At 31.4% G+C, this 20,352-nt stretch overlaps 1 protein-coding gene across 44 annotated transcripts in view; it reads right to left on the bottom strand.

Moving 5' to 3' along the window:
* Dscam1 (Down syndrome cell adhesion molecule 1) overlaps positions 1–20,352 on the bottom strand; it is a 160,864-nt gene that overhangs the window by 125,087 nt on the left and 15,425 nt on the right. The window lies entirely within an intron of this gene.

Genomic DNA, 20,352 nt, shown 5'->3' with positions numbered 1-20,352 from the left:
TAAGGGCGGCTTACAAATTTTTAATTTTATTTACATTTTAAAAAATGTTTTATGCCAATAATAGTAACGATAATTGTAAGGGAAATGGAAGGAATTATCTCAAAATTATGACAATGAATTCCTACTCAGAGTACTCGGGTTCGAATCCAGCTGGCCCTTACATGTTCTCTTTCTAGTAGCCTCTTCTATCTCACTGGATGGACATTCCTCCTAATGCAACAAAAATTTGTTTTACTACCAGATGCAGTAAGACGGCAAATTTTGATCTTCAGCGTTGCCCAGTTCTATCTAATCTAACTAGTAAGATAAAAAAGTATTAAAAGAATATTAGATCCTTTAGGTAACCACTTAGGTTACATATGGTAAGGTAAACTATCAGAATGCAAACAAACACGAACCAGAATTAAAACACATTACAATTAATAAAAGATTAAAAATGTAAATATAGAGAGCTATATACTGGGTAGAGACCCAGTTAAGGGCTAGTGTTAATTAAAACAAACAAAGCTCAGATTATTCTTGCTACCTTTCCCTTTTATTAAATTAAACTTTTTATATTATTTAATAAAGGTATTAAAATAAAGGTGAAAGCAATTTAATAAGGGTAATGTAAAAATCTGTTTAAACGCAGCTTCCTCTGACCGCAATTTGTGCAAGTGATTTTTCTTAAAATCAAAATGTCTACGAATAATATAGAAATAAAAAGTTGATTAAACGCAATAATTATTCTTTGAAACAAGAAGTAACCAATTGAAAGCAAAGAAATGATGCCCGTCACCAAAAAATTTCATATCAAAGTTTCAAACTTGAGAATTCACCTTTAGAAATCCCTTAAACCGGAAAAGGTTGTTACTATGAATTAGTCTGTGTGTCTGTGGTCATATCTTACGAAGAAAAATTGAAGTAAGTACAAATTTGAGGAATCGGTGCCACCTGGCAATGCCCACTTTGTAGCAATAGATTCAGCAATATTTGAAAGTTAGTAATGCCTACTTTTTCAAACGGGCTTTAAGTCCAACTACCACAAATTAGCTCACAAATTAGGTCTTGGACGGAGGCGACCACCAAACAAACATACTTAACTATAAATTTCTCAAATTAACCATTAAATAAAATCCAAGACCTAATCTAAACCAACAATACATCTTAGCTATGCAAGTACTGAACTCAGATCTTTACTGAATAAATTCTTAGCAACTTTTTCTCACAAGATAGTTGCAAGAAAATTTTATAATATAAATTGCGATTACTAGGAGAATATCAAGTAAGTTTTTCACATTAAGGCATCTAATTTGTATTCAATAACACCGTATATATTTTTAGTTGTAGAAAAGTTACTACATCTCAAAATTTGTACGCTGTTTGTGATTTTAAAAGTTATGGATACATAAAGAAGTTTTCTAGATGCTATTTTCCCTTTACCTGAGTACATTTAACACTAAAAAAGAATCAGGTCCATCTTTTCTTGCTGAAGCAAAGTAAGCTGTGGCAGGGTAGAAGTACATTGTTGTGCTCTTTGATGAGTATTGTGAAGAAGTATAGTGATGGTGCTTAGCCTCCATACCTGTATGTAGCACACTGCCGTACCCAGTACCAAGGCTATGCCCAGTGTTGTGATGATGGCAGATGTTTAGAACAACTTTTTATTTCTGTGGTACACCTGCCTCTATAGCTGTTCAACATCTGCTGTTTCCTTGCCACCACTCCACCAAGCGGTCTAGTGTTTAACTTACTTACTACCACCCACCCTGGACTAAATCCTATAGTTTTATTTCTTTTAAAAAGACGGTAAGGAAAGGAGAAATTTAAAAAACTTGAATTCTTTCTTTAAAGTCCCTTCTAAAAGCAGCCATTGTTTCTTTTAAAAAAATGTTTAACAGTGAGCTAAACTGCTTGCTTGTGTCTACACTAAACTTAAATGATTTTATGTCAGAAATTGCGATTAAGGAGGGATACCCGCAGGTATCTCGGGTTTTTTCTTTGTTTTCCTGATAAAAACTCAAAACAAGAAAAGTCAACTCGCAAACCACACCAAAGAGATCAGAGAAAGTTAAAATTTTGTGGAAACAAATAAAAGAAGTTAATTTATTCCGAGTAAAGTTTCGTGTTCAGACGTAATAATCTACTAGCTAGGTTGCTACCTAGACACTATTATTCATTTATACTTTAAAGATAAGACACCATCAGAGATGGCAATATTACAGGCTAAACCCTGAATGTTATCAAAGAGGAATACATTACTACTAAGTAAGGAAGTTATCTTTATGAATAGTTTCAAAGAGATAGCAGTTTCAACAACTATTTAGTGAATATACAGTTTTTTAAAATTTAAGTTTAAAGGGAATAAAGTTTCTAAACTATAAAGCCATAAAGTTTCTAACTTGAGTACTTTCCGACTCTGGAAAATATTGAGGAAAATCTGGTGTGAAAGCGCACTCTACTTTCTCTTATCGCTGTATTCTAAATTTTCTTGAAATCCAAGCAAAAAACAAATCAGTAGAATGATACTTCTGGTCAGTCAACATTATCCAAATTTAGTAATTGGGTTACATAATTAATTCTCATTTTAGTATTTTCCACTTATTTCTAACGCTCCACTTCCAAAACTAGTCGACCTAATGTGTACAATAACGTTAGAAACAGAACTTAAGGAAATTCCAGCAAAACTAAGATGGATTTTGCATTTTTCCCTTTTTTCTAACGCTCTACTTCCAAAAACAGCCGACCTAATTTGTACAACATACGCCTGGCATTAATTTACAATGTTACAAACAGAACTTAAGGAAATTCTAGCAAAACTAAGATAGATTTTGTATTTTTCTCTTTTTTCTAACGCTCTACTTACAAAAACAGCCGACCTAATTTGTACAACATACGCCTGGCATTAATTTACAATGTTACAAACAGAAATTAAGGAAATTCTAGCAAAACTAAAATAGATTTTGCATTTTTCCCTTTTTTTAGAACCTCTACTTCAAAAACTAGCCGACCTAATTTGTGCAACATACGCCTGGTATTAAAACATAACGTTAAAAACAGAAATTAAGGAAATTCTAGCAAAACTAAGATAGATTTTGTATTTTTCTCTTTTTTCAGAACCTCTACTTCCATAACAAGCCGACCTAATGTGTACAATATACGCCTGGCATTAAAATACAATGTTAGAAACAGAAATTAAGGAAATTCTAGCAAAACTAAGATAGATTTTGCATTTTTCCCTTTTTTCAGAACCTCTACTTCCATAACAGGCCGACCTAATGTGTACAATATACGCCTGGCATTAAAATACAATGTTAGAAACAGAAATTAAGGAAATTCCAGCAAAACTAAGATAGATTTTGCATTTTTCCCTTCCTTCTAACGCTCTACTTCCAAAAACAGCCGACCTAATGTGTACAATATACGCCTGGCATTAAAATACAATGTTAGAAACAGAAATTAAGGAAATTCCAGCAAAACTAAGATGGATTTTGCATTTTTCCCTTTTTTCTAACGCTCTACTTCCAAAAACAACCGACCTAATTTGTACAACATACGCCTGGCATTAATTTACAATGTTACAAACAGAACTTAAGGAAATTCTAGCAAAACTAAGATAGATTTTGTATTTTTCTCTTTTTTCTAACGCTCTACTTACAAAAACAGCCGACCTAATTTGTACAACATACGCCTGGCATTAATTTACAATGTTACAAACAGAAATTAAGGAAATTCTAGCAAAACTAAAATAGATTTTGCATTTTTCCCTTTTTTTAGAACCTCTACTTCAAAAACTAGCCGACCTAATTTGTGCAACATACGCCTGGTATTAAAACATAACGTTAAAAACAGAAATTAAGGAAATTCTAGCAAAACTAAGATAGATTTTGTATTTTTCCCTTTTTTCAGAACCTCTACTTCCATAACAAGCCGACCTAATGTGTACAATATACGCCTGGCATTAAAATACAATGTTAGAAACAGAAATTAAGGAAATTCCAGCAAAACTAAGATAGATTTTGCATTTTTCTCTTTTTTCTAACGCTCTACTTACAAAAACAGCCGACCTAATTTGTACAACATACGCCTGGCATTAATTTACAATGTTACAAACAGAAATTAAGGAAATTCTAGCAAAACTAAAATAGATTTTGCATTTTTCCCTTTTTTTAGAACCTCTACTTCAAAAACTAGCCGACCTAATTTGTGCAACATACGCCTGGTATTAAAACATAACGTTAAAAACAGAAATTAAGGAAATTCCAGCAAAACTAAGATAGATTTTGCATTTTTCCCTTTTTTCAGAACCTCTACTTCCATAACAAGCCGACCTAATGTGTACAATATACGCCTGGCATTAAAATACAATGTTAGAAACAGAAATTAAGGAAATTCCAGCAAAACTAAGATAGATTTTGCATTTTTCCCTTTTTTCAGAACCTCTACTTCCATAACAGGCCGACCTAATGTGTACAATATACGCCTGGCATTAAAATACAATGTTAGAAACAGAAATTAAGGAAATTCCAGCAAAACTAAGATAGATTTTGCATTTTTCCCTTTTTTCAGAACCTCTACTTCCATAACAGGCCGACCTAATGTGTACAATATACGCCTGGCATTAAAATACAATGTTAGAAACAGAAATTAAGGAAATTCCAGCAAAACTAAGATAGATTTTGCATTTTTCCCTTCCTTCTAACGCTCGACAACCAAAACTAGCCGACCTAATGTGTACAACATACGCCTGCCATTAAAACACAACGTTAGAAACAGAAATTTTTCATATTTTTAATTGTTATTATGTATATTATTTAATAGGCTCTAATTCCATGCACTACGGAATGGGACTTTTAAGGTAAGCCTCTCCCAGACGTGTTCTCCAGAACTTGCTCGGGAAATGTTACTAATAAAAGTTGTAGAACTAAATGTGAGCAATAAGGATGCCAGGTTTTAAAAAAATCGTACCTCATTGTCGAGTAAATCTAATTTCGATTTTGGGATTTCGTCAATCTTTCTCTAGCCCAATAAGGTAAAGTATAAATAAACATTTGCGCAAAGAAAGAAGTAATTTTGAATCTTGTTATTACCTAATTGAATGATAATGAACTTGTAAAAGAAGAAGAACTAAGTAATAAGATACGCACTTGAACAAAAACTAAACTGAAAGAGAAAGAGATTTCATTATAGTTTAACAAGCATGGAGTTGGTAATGTAGAAGTGTCTGGGGCAGAGAGGAGGCTTGTCGCTCCCCCATAACACTCACACACGAACAAGAGTGACCGACTAAAGAACTCGCTAAGATAGATGCTAGGTCCTAGGAGTGTGTGGGGTATCTGGCTCGCTTCTGCAAATTGATACTTATGTAGCAGGACATCCAACAAGCCTAGAATTACTTCATTTATTGAGGACGTTTCTCTGTGAGCAGAATATATTATGCATTCTATATTATACTAGCCTCTCCAATCATCTACTATTTCTAGATCTTGTCTAAGATTGTGCATTCCGCTTTTTAATAGATACTAAATTTCTTAGGATGCTGTAGTACTGATTTCTTAAATCTGATCATATGTTTGTTTTCTTCTACTTCTAACTGCTTAAGGTAGAATCCCTATTTTAACTAAAAACTGACATCACATTAATCACGTGTGGAGAGAAAATATGGATTCAAATCAAAAAAAGTCTTCATTGCAAGTTAGTAGCTAACTACCTTTTGCCAAGATTTCTCTCTTCATTCTCTTCTACGTGAAGTTACGAAGAAGTAACATGATACAACTTAGTTGTAAATATCTCAGAGGCCGATCTAAGCAACGTCATCCTCTAGTAGAGACGCTTAGAAATACCTTTAATTGCTTAACTCTATAGTGGGTGATGCTTCTAATGCTGTCCCAGAGTACATCTACACCTCCATACAGGGTATAGGGTTAGTTAGCGGACATAAGATCTCGGTTCTTGGATATCCTAAAACTTATGGTCAATAACAGAAATGTTAACTTCCTCTTTTGAAACTTGTCTTCTTTGTTATATTCCTCTTTTTTAAAAATATAATTGTCTAAATAAATGAAAACTTTATCCACAAATGCTTTTAGGTAGAATTGAAATAAATTAGGAATGGAATATCTGTTGCAAAGGGCACTACATGAACAAGGGCATATGTTACATATATATAAAACCTAGGGCCTTGTAAAAGATGCGCTAGTTGTCTTCGCTTGATTGGATACATCCCAAGGGAATATATTTGACCTATATAGAACATATTGATTGTTCCTTCTTCTAAATGCAACTTTTTCAACATAAATTGTTGTTTGTAACAAAATATAACCGCCTATTTCTATTCTCACATCATCGGACTGGCATTCAATATATACTGTGAAACTGGAGATAAGATTTCCACTGCAAAATAACAAAGAATTTATTTTTTTAAAGAAAATTAGACCAAAGAAAATTTAATTTTCAAATTGAGCAACCTCAAAAGGTGGGGAAAACAAATCTGGAATCATGACTTTCTCTAACTATTATTTGCCAAGTTTTTCTTTAACAAATTTTCTTCACACTCCGAAATTTTAAGTTATACATGCAGTTCAGAGAATATCTACCCACCTTTCTCTCAGAAATTATCGAATTTCGGAGAAAATTATATAAAGTGTAAGATGTAGAGTGTTTTTGATCATTTTCAAAGTTTAGATTACAGAAGTCTTTTTTGGAGGCGGAAAATCTCAAAATATGGCAAAATTTAGTCGGAAAAGCGGTGCTTCCAGCAGGGCCATTTTCAATAGATAGTTTAAACAGATTTTTGTACCATCTTCTAGACCAATACGTGTTGTAACTGGTAAAAACTCCAATTTCAAAAGCTTTACTACATCACATTACTTAAATTTTAAGCTCTATGATAAAGTGAAGAATGCAAATAACGCAAGATAGTAATAAAATGAAGAGCTAAACAGAATTTAGTAGTGTTTATAGGATGAGGCGTCCAAAAGACTATAAACACCAGCTCTTTGTTTGGGCATGCAATAAAAAATTTAACACTTTCAGTTCTATTTTTAACTATTTTTACATAAATAATTACACGTTCAAGGAAGCTTTACATGTAAGTTAAAAATCTCCACAATCAACTGCTAAGTTAACTTATGATCGTCAAATAATATGCTTAAATCAAAATTTAGTGAAAATATACTGTAATATATACTATGTATATAATATACTATGTATTCTGTAAAATTACAAATTCTGGGCTGTACAATGGAAGCTATTGTTCTGGGGATTGATTGTGCTTATTATAATTGAACTTTTCAACTACAATAAAAGAAATAGAAATGAAAGAAGTAAAAAAATATTTCGCTAAGCCGAGATTTTACACGAGCAAAGTGTGAATCTAAAATGCTAATAGAAGGATATAGAGTTCTCTATTCATCGACTTGTTAAAATATTCTGTGATTGCCTTTGTTAGTGGGGGACAGCTCAGTGGGTTACAGTGTACGAACACCGCTTATGTTCAACCATTGTTAGTTTATCCAGTTCAAGCTAAAATTAACAAAAAAAAAAAAAAAAAAATACTACGGTGTTCTTTATTCAAAAAGCTTATTTTATTTCATTGATACAAAAGTAACTACGTCATTGATTTTTGTTTTTCTTTAAAAATAGTCATCAAAGGTGAATATAATTTAAAAAAAAGTTTTGAAATATAAAGGAACAGAATATTTAGATGAAGAATAGAATAAAAAAATCTGTAGAGACATAACTGTAAAAAGAGATTCTGTCTCTTGAAAAGAAAAGATATTCCTATGCTGAAATAGTCTTCCGGGAATGTTGTTACTAGAAGACCCTTCGAGCCTTGGTTTCATAGTTTTTCTAAATTCATTATGAAGGAGATTATAATTAGAAGAAAATGAAATTATTTAAAACTAGAGTGCCCTCAGGTGAATTATTCCTGTGGAATACTTCTAATAAAAATTATAAATCCAAAAGGGAAGAAAGATTGTTGGCAATTTCCTGAGTTTTGAACTACATAATACATCCTCAATATAAATCAAATAATAATTAATAAGTATAAGCCCTAAAGATGAAATAGTCTCCAGGTGGAAAGCTGAGCAATAAATCGAATAAAAACAAAATAAATGATGACAGAAATTGGTAATAATCATTCTTCTCTTTGGATTATTAAATCAGTCACCAAAGAAGATTAAAAATATTCTACGTTATAAATCTATGTATCTTGAATTAGCCAACTTTCTAACTGAACAATCGACTTTGTAAAGAGGAACTTGATTAGATTTTGTAAAAAGAAAGCGTCTTGTCGATTTCTATAGTAAGTATAAATTCCAACGTAAATTTTTTTCTTATCTTTGAGTCATATTGACCTATATTTTTCGTATTTGGGCATCTCAAAACGCCTTATTTCTGTTGACAATTCAGAATGGGAAAAAAACATGCCCAACTTACAAAATTTATTTCAACAATTTGAGCTTCTTGTGCAAAAGTTACTTATTAGAAAACCGTAAAAAACAAACTCTTTTAGAAATTGGGATATTGAACATAACTTCTATTGTAGCTTGGTATTTTTAAAGAACAGTGTAGCTGTACGTAGCCACTGGCCAACATCGACTTTTGATTACATCTTTTTAATGTCCACTACTAGATCGCACGATGGTATGTACTGCACGCAATCCTCCCTTTTCTTTTTATTTTATAAACTTTTTAGTTTTTACTTCAAACTGCAAATAAAAGAATCTTAAATAATACAATGGATTGTCAACGCCACAACATCAACGTGAACTTAACAAAAAAGAAAAGGGCGAGAAATAAATATTTCATTAACATTTCTACAATGACTGGAGTGAAAATACGTGACTAAAGTAACAATTAAATTAAAGCTACAGGCAATAGTTTGACTTTTTGTTCTTTCTTTATTTGAATTATTATTATTATTCCATTATCAATTTAAACTTTTTACAAATTTGTAATAGATCACGACTTTGTGCCATTCAGTTTTTTAGTTCTCTTCTAAAAACAATTACGTGAAGACGGTGCTGTACATATTTAATAGCTTTGCTTTTAAAGAATGAATAATTAATTATTAATATGAATTACTCTTTCTTTCTGAAACTAATAAAGTATTCTTAAGTTAGTTACCAGTAAACTAACTAAACAAATTAGCGAGGATGAAATGAAAAGATCCAAATTTGTCTTGGCAATACTCAAAACAATGTAAGGTGGTTAAATATTGAACTTGTAGAATAAAGATCAAACACTATTTTGAAAAACTTTTAAAAAAGAGAATTTGGCGATTCTAACAGTTTATGAGCCCCGAAGAAGAAGCAGAAATGGGGCTAATGCCAATAAATTAGTTGAGACATCGTATTACTAAAACTCCCGTCATTGTCTGTGATTTTTTTAAAAAAAAGGTGACATCACTTTAGCGTTGTAGACGTCATAAATAAATTATCGAACTATACAAATGTTTTTGTAATTATCTCTTTGTATCTTCTGCTGAGGTGTAGATAGATGAGTCAAGTTTCTTGGTGCCCAATACTGAAGATAGTTGAAAAAGAAGGCATAAAAAGACTGAAATTCTACAAGGTATTAATCAAGGAGTTTTCTCAAATATTTTTTAAATCTTAAATTCCATCTCAAAACCCTAAATTCTGTCTTTTTTGTTTATTCCACGTCACCAAAACTCTATACACTCAACTCAAGTTTTGCCAAACTAAAATAGAATTCTATAAAATAATTAATATTTTACCAATTTATGACATCCTTTAACTCTGATAAAATATACTAGAAATATAAGATATAGTATACTAGTAACATATCGGAAAGCTTTTAGTAATATTATCAGCTGTTCTTTGTCAATGTGAGTATTCATTGCATAATCATAAATAAAAATAATTTAGTTTTTTTCATAGAAATATAGTTATTCATTAAACTATGTGTACTCGTATACTTATCAGATTATTAAATATTTAATAATTCATGTTATTTTGATTAAACATTTTTAGATATTTGATCATTAACAGAACATCTGAAATCTTATCATAGAAAACCCACTACAGTTATTACTAGTTTGTTGACATTGAAAAAAAAAACAAAAACGTAAAACGGAAATAAAGGACATTGCTCTATAAATGAGATTTTTCCCTTTTTCCATACGTTACGAGTGCAACTAGAAATTGTTTGCTTTAGCATCCTTTGTTTTTGATGTTATGGTTGGAAAAGCTCTACTGACTGGTTAAGTTAAAATTCGTGAACGCAATCTTTTTAACATTATCTCTCCAATAAAATGACAAGAAGTACGTTAAGATTTTGTTCCCATCTTAATAATATCTTAGGTTACTGGATGACGAAAAGTGGAGGTAACTTATTTTTTTATCACTTCTTCATTGTGTGAATTCTTCTGTAAAAAAAAGAAAAAGAAAAGAAGAGTGTTGTAAACAATTCCTGAAGACTCGATAGTCTTACCATAAAATGTCCTGAGTGTCTACCATTTTTTTTGAGTGCCACTTAAAATAAAATCTCCTTCCATTATCGTGCGACAAACTTCTTCTGGGTCTTTTCTTTGATGTCAAAGATGATTAAATCTTTCTAACTCTCATAAGTGTAAAAACTAGAGGAGAATTCATCATAATTTGAGGCAACAGCATTAAAAGATTGTACCTGAGAAGCAATGGGACCATGGTTGTCAGACTTGAGATGCAAATGTAAGAAGTACATAATTCTTGAAAAGATAGGCGTTTTTTTACATAAACATTCGTGATTTTTTGTTGATTGATGATTTTTAAAAACAATAGAAAATATAAGCTTACTAGAAGGAAGGAATATTTAGTAAAGGATTTATAACATGATGAAGCGAATGTTGGGGCACTGTCGAGGGGTACTTTAATGACGTCACTTCCGGTTATCATTACTCAACGTCGTTTGGCCTCTATTGGAAGAAATAAAGGGATGCCCTATAGTCATGCAAACAACCAAATCCTCTTTGATACAGCTCGTATTGCCTCATTAAATCATGAGTGTAACGTTGCTGTGTAAAAAAAATTGGCAAGTTACTGACTGTTAGTCATTCATTCTGATAAAAATTTTGGACTAATGGACAATTTAAAATAGCCCAGAAGTTATTGGTATTGAAAAACTACATGAGATCGCTCAAACGTCGTTTTCTTGGTACAATTCTCAGATTTTTTTTCAAATCCTGAATTGTTTGAAATACAAATATTATGCAAATGGGAAAAGGCACCTAACATTTTAGAAGAACAATCCATTACTCCTCAGAAATGCCTTGAAATAGTTATTCAGCCAAGAAAGGGCATGGGGCTTTGCTAGTAAAGAAAGTAACTAAATCATCCCTTCTAAAGAACCATCAGAAACACCCGGATAACTGTTTCTGTTCAGATTCGTGTGTTTCTTTCAGTTTCAGGATTTTGAGGTGTTCAGCACATTTAAAATTCTAGCTCCAAACTTTTCCCTTTTTTTAAAAAAGAGTTTTTACTGCGGTAAACGACAGGAAAATCGCTATATCAAATTTTTATTTTAGGAAGTTACTGAAAATATTGTCAGTAATCTTTGGATTTTTTAAATGAAACTTTGAGTTAAACAATATTAGAGCTTGAATTTAATGATTTGTTAAATTGAATAAATAATCTAAATAATTTAGATAGCTCAGCTTAGATCGATCCACGCCTAGCCAAGAATAATCTATACGCTGATTATTCATTTTAAACTTTATACGATAATATCTACATTTTTAGAGATGAATGAAAAATTTCAGATTCTGTGATGAATATTAAAGACAATTTAAGGGTATTAAAATAACATTCTAAATATATATAAACTTTCAGGTGCCTACAAAAATGCAAATTAAATTGCATTTCACTCCTGAATTCCAGGTAAAATATTAATAGCAGATATGTTAATGAGATAACACAAATTTTGAGTATACTATAACCTCATTTCACTTTATATTTAAAGTTTAAATTAACCAAGTAGTGCTTTTTAAATGAAGCAGAGTATGACAAATTTACCTCAGAATTAAAACCGAATTTTATACTATGTTGAAATTTCCTTTAACTTATTTACATTGGTGAAACTGAGATAGAAATATTATCTTCTATTTTTGAACTTCTCAATATTCAATAAAGACGGAGTTGTGAAGAAAGAGTTGAAACACACCTAAGATTAGTTGGAAGTTTATTTTTAGAAGAAGGACTGATGCAAAGAGAGCCTCAGAACTGCTCTGCTCTAGACAAACTCACGTTGCATTTTACGATGAATTGTAACAAAAAAGAAAAATAGGTATAAATAGTATTGTCAAATCAATAAGTTCTCATCGGAAATAAATATTCTAACATATTTCTTCTACAGCAAGAGTCTATATAAACAAAATTAACTTTAAACTTCTTTTTTTTTAACCTTTACTGCCAGTTCTGTGTCAAACATCTCAACATTCCCTTGGGGCACTTTTTTAAAATTAAATATTCACGAAAATGGTTTAAATAAAAAGTATTGAAACACTTAAATGAGTTAAGCACTTAGAGTGTACAGGAAATTGTATCAGCAATTTTAAAAAAAATTTTGTGGATCTCACCACCCACATCTAAAGCAGAGCAAGAATATACGAAATAAGTAGCCCAAATTTGGAAAAATGAAGTTCAAAAACGAAGGAAACAATTGAAAGTTTTAGCTAGAATCAGCAGCAAATGATTGTATTTTAATTCTCTTACCGTCACCTAGAGCATAGATAGAATATAAATAATAGGTCGCCCTAATTGGAAATAGAATTTAAAAAACGAAGAAATATTAGCTATAACTAACTATAAATATAGGGTTACTAAAATTTGGATTATAAACTTCAAAAACTATGAAGAAATAAAGAAATATTAGCTAAAATGACCAGCAAATTACTTAAATTTGGTTTTCATTAACGATATTCATGGCAGTACTAGAGTGTACATAATAGGTCGCCCTAATTAGGCAACAAAACGAAGGAAAAAACGTTAAATGTTACTAGAACGGCTAGTAAATTACTGCAATTTGGATTTTAATAACGATTTCAAACAAATTTAAATAAAAAATTCTTATTCATTAATACACCCTTATATTTTGTAAACTATATGGTTGTTTTTTTAAGGAGATATTTTATGCAAAAACTAAAATTATTTTCTAAATATTTCCATAAAAAGGTAAGAAAAGTTTTTAATAAATATTTTATTTAAGAAATTATATTTAATTCTGATTTTCATTTATCTATTCCATTTAAATTTATTTTATGTAAGACCGCATTTATCCTTGAGCTAAATATTTTACTTAATTAAAAGTATTTAAAAAACTTATTGAGAGAACAAAAGTGATTTCTTTTCTTCATCACTGTAGATTGAAAGTGGAAGTAATAATATAGTTATAACTAAGAATCACCTTTTATCACTTTTAGTCTTTTTTAAGAACATTGTTACAATTTCACACACTTAACCAGACAAAGAGAATGTACAATAGCTTCCAACGAAAAAAGAAAAAATGAAAAAGAGAGGAAAAAGAATCTTAAAAACGATAAAGTGAACAAAGAGGCAGGAAGCGGAAATTGTTACTGAAAGAGTAAAAAAGAAGCGGATGCAAAAGGAACAGATGTTAACCACTAAACTTTTCCTAAAATCACTAAATTAAGAAAAAAGAAAAATCAGGCGTACAATTACAATGATTGTCTTACTGACTTTGCACATATTACATATAGTTCCTACTCTTGCTCCTGTTCTAGTTCGTTTGGTGTGTTTATGTTTAGATACATACAAGCTACCAGTGCCCTCGTAATAGAATATAAATGAGAGAACAGTCTCTACACTTGGCCAAAATAACCAATTTTTCCTATTCTAAACTCTTTTTCTGTGGCTGGTACTTTCAAAACTGACCAACCATGAATGTACAAGCTACCAGTGCCCTCGTAATAGAATATAGATGAGAGAACAGTCTCTACACTTGGCCAAAATAACCAATTTTTCCTATTCTAAACTCTTTTTCTGTGGCTAGTACTTTCAAAACTGACCAACCATGAATGTACAAGCTACCAGTGCCCTCGTAATAGAATATAAATGAGAGAACAGTCTCTACACTTGGCCAAAATAACCAATTTTTCCTATTCTAAACTCTTTTTCTGTGGCTGGTACTTTCAAAACTGACCAACCATGAATGTACAAGCTACCAGTGCCCTCGTAATAGAATATAGATGAGAGAACAGTCTCTACACTTGGCCAAAATAACCAATTTTTCCTATTCTAAACTCTTTTTCTGTGGCTGGTACTTTCAAAACTGACCAACCATGTATGTACAAGCTACCAGTGCCCTCGTAACAGAATATAGATGAGAGAACAGTCTCTACACTTGGCCAAAATAACTAATTTTTCCTATTCTAAACTCTTTTTCTGTGGCTGGTACTCTAAAAACTGACCAACCAAGAATGTACAAGCTACCTGTGCCCTCGTAACAGAATATAGATGAGAGAACAGTCTCTACACTTGGCCAAAATAACTAATTTTTCCTATTCTAAACTCTTTTTCTGTGGCTGGTACTTTCAAAACTGACCAACCATGAATGTACAAGCTACCAGTGCCCTCGTAATAGAATATAAATGAGAGAACAGTCTCTACACTTGGCCAAAATAACCAATTTTTCCTATTCTAAACTCTTTTTCTGTGGCTAGTACTTTCAAAACTGACCAACCATGAATGTACAAGCTACCAGTGCCCTCGTAATAGAATATAAATGAGAGAACAGTCTCTACACTTGGCCAAAATAACCAATTTTTCCTATTCTAAACTCTTTTTCTGTGGCTGGTACTTTCAAAACTGACCAACCATGAATGTACAAGCTACCAGTGCCCTCGTAATAGAATATAGATGAGAGAACAGTCTCTACACTTGGCCAAAATAACCAATTTTTCCTATTCTAAACTCTTTTTCTGTGGCTGGTACTTTCAAAACTGACCAACCATGAATGTACAAGCTACCAGTGCCCTCGTAATAGAATATAGATGAGAGAACAGTCTTTACACTTGGCCAAAATAACCAATTTTTCCTATTCTAAACTCTTTTTCTGTGGCTGGTTCTTTCAAAACTTACCAACCATGAATGTACAAGCTACCAGTGCCCTCGTAATAGAATATAAATGAGAGAACAGTCTCTACACTTGGCCAAAATAACCAATTTTTCCTATTCTAAACTCTTTTTCTGTGGCTGGTATTCTAAGAACTGACCAACCAAGAATGTACAAGCTACCAGTGCCCTCGTAACAGAATATAGATGAGAGAACAGTCTCTACACTTGCCAAAATAACCAGTTTTTCCTATTTTAAACTCTTTTTCCGTTGCTAGTATTTTCAAAACTGACCAAGCCGAATGATCAAGCTACCTGTGACCTCTTTAAACAACACAGATAAAAGAAAGTTAACTATTCTCGGCCAAAATAAAGGATGTTTCCTATTTTAAATCCTTCTTCCGTTAGTAGTATTTTCTAAACTGACAAACCACGAATGTTCAAGCTACCAGTGCCCAGTAATTGAATACAGATGAGAGAACAGTCTCTACACTTGGCCAAAATAACCAGTTTTTCCTATTCTAAACTCTTTGTCTGTGGCTGGTACTTTCAAAACTGACCAACCACGAATGTAAAAGCTATCTTGTATTTAGGTCCTTAAAAAATCAATAGTTCGGAAAATGTAAAGCATGTAGTCTGAAGATTTCTATTTAGTCGTAGAAATACCTAGCAGCTGGTTTATTATTGCGAGGTTATTACGAATATTTAAGTTATGATGAACGGGCCACGCAGTAGGAACCTATTTAATATAAGAAAATGAGTCAGGACACGAAATCTCAATTGGAGAATGTGTAGGAAGAAGATAGGTGAAAGAGAGGGGAAGAATAGAGCCGTCGAAAACTGGTTAGAATTATCGCTGGAGTGGAGTAAGATAGAAAACCACACGATTTTCTACTCTCCTGTATTATGCTATCTTAATAAACGACCTGTTTTCACGCATCAGTCTACATATTAATAAATACGAGTATACTACACTCAAGGCCAAATACATGTAAATGGTAGTTGCATTTCATTGCTAGATATTATTCTTTTAAATGTTTCATTTTGAATTAACAACAGATCGTATGTATCTTAACTAGGCATAAACGTAGAAGGCAAAGTACTTATTTGGGACTTCCTTCCTATTGTGAACTTTTCTAGTAATGTACACGTGCTAAGAATGTTCAAACTATACTAATAGGAGTATGTGTTCGCAATATATAATACAATCTATATTTATTCTAAGGTAGTTACCCTGATTTCCGGTTAAAATAAAACAAACTAAGATCGGAAATGAAGAAAGAGAACAACACTTAATCCTCTCTGATCACGGTTTATGTCATAAAATTTTCTTTAACAATTCAATTTGAATTAAAACTTAATTGATTAAAAAATACACATTTTCACTTAGAGCTCCCATTTTTGTAACTAAGCACTAAAAACTACAAATATCTACTCACTAAAATGCATTTTTGGTAAGTCAATTTCCATCAAATTTGGATTTAGAAATTAAAGTGTTTTTAAGCACATTATTTACAACTTTATATATTAGTGTATCGGTGTTAAATCTCAAGGTAAAACCTGACGTTACGAAAAAATGTCATGTTACGAATGAGTTCCTCCCACGATTTCAAGAGGAAGTTAAAAAAAAACGCAGTTAAATTCTCTTTAGAACAACCTTGAATTTTTAAGTAAACAATATTCGATTCTACAAAACGAGACTTCATAACAATGATTCCTTGCTCTGTTTTAAATAAAAGTGCCGCTTTTCTTCCTTGGAAGTTTAAAAATTCTTACCTCAGTTGAATCTCTTTTCATTAATAACGACATTTAAACATGAATGCATAATTAAAAAAATGCCAAGTCATGAAAGGAACAAATAGAAAACAGAATGTATAAAACAGAATAAATAATAGAAAGTAAGAATGAAATCTTAAAAGGAGTTTGAAGTACATATTGAAGAAATAAGAAGTTACTAAACGCAGCATATTATCTATTATATAATCTTCAAGTCTTGATAAGGAAATGCATTCATAAAAGTTTAAAAGTTAATACATAGTTGCAGCATTGCCATTTGAGGGATGCATAATATGTACAGAATGAGTCAGATCTGTGTACCGCGATTGTCTTCATTCATTCAAATCGGGCATTATAAAATTAAAAAAAAACGTACATGGTATCATTTCTATAGATTTGTATATTGTATATTGATTTGTATCTACAATTTGGCATTCTCTATTTAAAACCAAAGAAATTACCCCAATACTTGAAACCCAGGTTTGAATCCAGCTACTGGCCCTTAGATTTCCTATTTATGGGAGTTTCTTAGTCCCCACTACCTGGTGTAACGGACAGGTTGTCTGTAACAAGAAAACACTGGTTTTTTTTTTTCAGTTTTGAGTTTAAGTTGGCCTCCAACTTTGCAGTCACACACGCGAAGTCCTATTTTTTGTCCTCATAAGAGCTCAAAACATCGACCTTAATGTGTACAATATACGCTTGGCATTAATGTATAATGTTACAAACAGAAATTAAGGAAATTCCAGCAAAACTAAGATAGTTTTTGCATTTTTCCCTTTTTATTCTAACGCTCTACTTCCAAAACTAGCCGACCCAATGTGTACAATATACGCTTGGCATTAATGTAGAATGTTAGAAACAGAAATTAAGGCAATTCCAGCTAAACTAATGTAGATTTTGCAATTTTCTCTTTTTTCAGAACCTCTACTTCGAAAACCAGCCGACCTAATGTGTACAATGTATGCCTGGCATTAAAGTACTATGTTACAACAGAAATTAAGGAAATTCCAGCAAAACTAAGATAGTTTTTGCATTTTTCCCTTTTTTTCTAACGCTCTACTTCCAAAACTAGCCGACCTAATGTGTACAATATACGCTTGGCATTAAAGTAGAATGTTAGAAACAGAAATTAAGGCAATTCCAGCTAAACTAATGTAGATTTTGCATTTTTCCCTTTTTTTCTAACGCTTTACTTTCAAACTAGCCGACCTATTGTGTACAATATACGCCTGGCATTAAAGTACAATGTTACAACAGAAATTAAGGAAATTCCAGCAAAACTAAGATAGTTTTTGCATTTTTCCCTTTTTTTTTAACGCTCTACTTCCAAAACCAGCCGACCTAATTTGTACAATATCCGCCTGGCATTAATATACAACGTTAGAAACAGAAATTAAGGAAATTTCAGCAAAACCAAGATATTTTTTGTATTTTCATTCTCAAAACATTAATTTTCGAAGAAAAAAGAACAAAAATTAAATAAAAACCTACGAATTGCCATCCTTCCAACAGACTGCTGCTACTTCAGTAAAAAATTAATACTTAACGAGAGTTAAATTTCCTTAGGATAAAAGATAATTTGTTTAAATAATATAATTAAACGTCAATTACTTCATTTTAGCATAAATTAATGGTTTTTATTTATTACTAAACAACAGGTTCACAAAATTAATGCTTTACTATATAATTAGGAAGCAATGAACTCACTTTTTTATGCAAAAACCAGTAAAAATTCTAATTGTATAAAAATTATCATTTAAGCATAGACTTTTATTAAGTATTTAACTTAAAAAGAGATAGACAATAAACAATAAAGTGGCTTCCCTAAAAAAGAATTACATAGAAACATCATTTGAATGATCAACATGTTAAATATGCAAATGAAGTAGGAGGTTGTTTAAAGTTAGTTGCAAAGAGGAGCAGTTAAAGCCACAAACCTTCGCTAACTTTTTTTTTTACAATCTGATGGAAGCTGTATAAAGTAGTAACCTGAAAAACAACTTGTGAAATAAAGTGCGAGGAGGTCTTCTAATGGTGACTCCTAATAAAACCTAATCTTATTTATTAATAAATACAACCTATTGTACAACTTATAGGTCTGTAATATTGTTTTTCTTGGTTGATTACACAGTTTTCTTTGTATTCAAAGAATTCAGCGAGCCTAATTAATAAGACAGGACAACACTTTTTAAATGCGACCTCTCTTAAATTAACATTACATAATCTTACTTGACTTTAAATTGGCTATTATTAAGAAAAACCGGTCTGATCAACTTCAAATAAGTGTGTGCTAAAAAACGATATTGTATTAAAACAAGTTATGATTTTTGTAAGTCAGAGAGTTTCCATTTCTTGTTGAAAGAATTATATTTTACTACGCATTAATACTGGAAAAATATTCACTAAGAAATCATCTACAACATGTACTAAGCAACATCTACTGCTGTTCATCCTGTGGTCTTAGCAAAGAATATGATTTTACAGAGGCCAGATGTGAAATGTCAAATAAAAACTTGTACAAATGTGTCCTTTTTATAAATATGACCACTTTTGAGTTCCTTTGGCTCCGAAAAAGGGGCTACACATCCTCCCTTTCTCACTCTGTTTGTGTGTACTTATATTTTAGGAAGAAAGTAGATGGAGCCATTTACAAGGAAACTAAAAGATCGCATTAGCAACATTTCAATACTGATTGAAGGATCTATAAATCCAAATCTAAAATTTTTACACAACAGAATACCAAGGTAGGTACTTTCTGTAACATTACATTCTTAAGGGTTCCATAGATTTTAGTAAAGTCTCGATTGTAATCTTTCCTCTTACCTCGGCTGACCTCTAAATATCTTAGAAGTGATCATCACTTTTAGGAAATGAAAGAACTGTAGTTTCTTAAAAAAAGAAACAGATATCCATTATTCTTAAAAAGACAATAGAAAGGAAAGTTGGTCTAACATGTAAATACAATGTCAGACACGTTGTATGTTAATAATTCTACGGAATATTAATTTAAAGTATTAGGTCACAATAAAACTATTACTAATATTTACTACGGTACTAAAGATTAAATAAAATGCTTGCTATTAAAAATTTTATTACTTAAAACTCAAATATTTCACCAAAGAGTGCGTAAATTTATTGAAATGACCTTTCTCTTTGACGGAACAGACTAAATACCAAAGCCAAGTTGCTCCCCTAAAGTGAACTCTAAAATTAGAGTTCTAGTAATTTACATCTAGGAAGAATTTATTTCATTTTCTTGTTTTTGTTTAATGAATAAACATAACAAATTTGTAATTAACACCAGAAAGAGATCTTTGGATTTATTTTAAATGAACTAGTAGGAGTTAACTTGAAACTTATTCCAAAACTGGTAACTTAAACCTTACAAGAAGTACACTCTCGGTGAAGAATGTAATGGGCGGTCAGTGAGCTGACAGATTTATCTTTAACAGTCTTTAAAAAAAGAAAAAAAAGGCAATATTGTGTTTAAAAAAAATTCAAGGATATAGCTGATTCATAA

The sequence above is a fragment of the Rhodnius prolixus genome, unplaced genomic scaffold (genome assembly GCF_049639745.1).
Source record: "Rhodnius prolixus isolate KJV_2025 unplaced genomic scaffold, Rpr scaffold_10, whole genome shotgun sequence".
Classification (NCBI taxonomy): Eukaryota; Metazoa; Arthropoda; class Insecta; order Hemiptera; family Reduviidae; genus Rhodnius; species Rhodnius prolixus.
Note: the sequence above shows the minus strand (reverse complement) of the source record. Positions and strands in the feature narration are given on the sequence as shown.